The sequence below is a fragment of the Quercus lobata genome, chromosome 2 (genome assembly GCF_001633185.2).
Source record: "Quercus lobata isolate SW786 chromosome 2, ValleyOak3.0 Primary Assembly, whole genome shotgun sequence".
Lineage (NCBI taxonomy): Eukaryota > Viridiplantae > Streptophyta > Magnoliopsida > Fagales > Fagaceae > Quercus > Quercus lobata.
This window is the reverse complement of record NC_044905.1, coordinates 14,577,044-14,578,828: the sequence shown is the minus strand read 5'-3', so window position 1 is coordinate 14,578,828 and position 1,785 is coordinate 14,577,044. Positions and strand designations below refer to the sequence as shown.

The 1,785-nt window shown below is 31.8% G+C and overlaps 1 non-coding gene across 1 annotated transcript; it reads left to right on the top strand.

The window, feature by feature from the left end:
• Nucleotides 1-1,428: 1,428 nt before the first annotated feature.
• Nucleotides 1,429-1,531, top strand: LOC115978496. The gene has a single exon (XR_004088767.1). It is a non-coding gene; the product is annotated as a U6 spliceosomal RNA (small nuclear RNA).
• Nucleotides 1,532-1,785: the final 254 nt, after the last annotated feature.

Sequence of the window (1,785 nt, the reverse complement as noted above, 5' to 3'; positions counted from 1 at the left end):
AATTATAATTAAATTATTTTGAAGTCGACCTCAACACTTCATATCAAATCGTCACTATATCATGTTTAAATAATTACTTCTTAAACATCTTTCAAAATATTTTTGGTGAGAAGCTTAATCTTTGTAACTTGTGTCGTGTAATTAAGCAAGAGAAAGTGGAAGTATACAACAAAATTTTCATAACACCATTGTTTTGAGCTTTGATTTGATTTATGATACTTCACAACTTAACTTCTTGTAAAAAAGTTGTGAAATTCTATGATATCCGCCATATAAAAACTCAAGAGTAAAATTATTAAAATGACTCATTTTGGAATATTTAATGTTGGCTATACTTATCATCATAATTATTGTTATTATTTTTTTGAAATCTATAGTTATAATTATTAAATTTGAGGCAAAAATTGATGCAATGCGGGCTTTAGGTTATTGGTAACGGGTCACCAATCAACTATGACATAGCCAAAAAATTGTAGGTAGGATTAAATTAAATATATTAAACAAACTTGGTCCTAAAATAACATACTTGTAATACTGTACATATGTTATTCTCTCTCTCATATATATGTATATATATCACTTTTTTCATCAAGTCAGTTTGTTAATTGAAACTATGTCTTACATCATATTTATAATTAGGCTAAAATATTGTTTTCGTTCCTAAACTTTGCTTGAATTTGATTTTCGTCCCTAAACTAATAAAAAAAAAACAATTTAGAAAGTTTAGTAGGACAATTTTTTTTTTTTTTTAGTTGTGATTAGTACAAATGAATCCATCAGTTTCATCTATCAATTATATCTTTTCATGCTTTCTCAAAAAAAAAAATTTATATCTTTTCATGAATTTGTTTTTTGAAATAAATTACATATATATATATATATATATTTACTCGTTATACCTGGGCCTTGTTCATTTTGGAGATGGAGTACCCAAGTCTAATGGGCCACTGATCTGTCGGATTAATGCGTGTATCACAAACCCAAAGGTCGATTATTCGAGAGCACTAGAAAGATGGTCCACACGAGAATTAGACTAGATGGGTCATGACTCATTAGTCCATACCTAAATGAAAGCCCATAATACAATTCAAAGACAACATTATATTTGTACGTCGTGTGGTTTATAAAAATAAATGTGATAAATATTGTGTCAAATCAGCGGTCTGTAATCTAATCATTCTAATTTAGAACCTAGAGACCTACGAAATCCACCTCCTCCTCAGATTATCTACTGCCTCTATTATACAAGGAGGTCCCACAAGGCACAAACTAACGGTTCAGATTCGTCCACAGACGGGACGCGTTAGGCGTGGTTTGCCACGTTGGTAAAAACTATAGACTGTTCTAGTTGGGATCCAACTAGTCCCACACCGTCTAGTTACACCAAACTATATGTGTTTATAACAGAAAACGAGAGAGGTAAGGAGTGTCCCTTCGGGGACATCTGATAAAATTGGAACGATACAGAGAAGATTAGCATGGCCCCTGCGCAAGGATGACACGCATAAATCGAGAAATGGTCCAAATTTTTTTTTGGTTCTGTGCTCTATTTGATTTCTCGGCTTCAGATTTTGGGTCAAATTTAAACTGCCAAGTTCAGATTCTGCTCATCCCTTTAGCTTTCAAATTGCTGTGTGATTTTTGTTCTGCTCAGATTCTGCCCATCCATTTAGTATTCATATTTGTACTTAAAACTTTGATTGAACTATTCTGGAATTTTCTGGGTTATTCGAAGTTAAGTATTACTTTTTTGTTTCTTTTCCCTCAGTTATCTTAATACTAAGG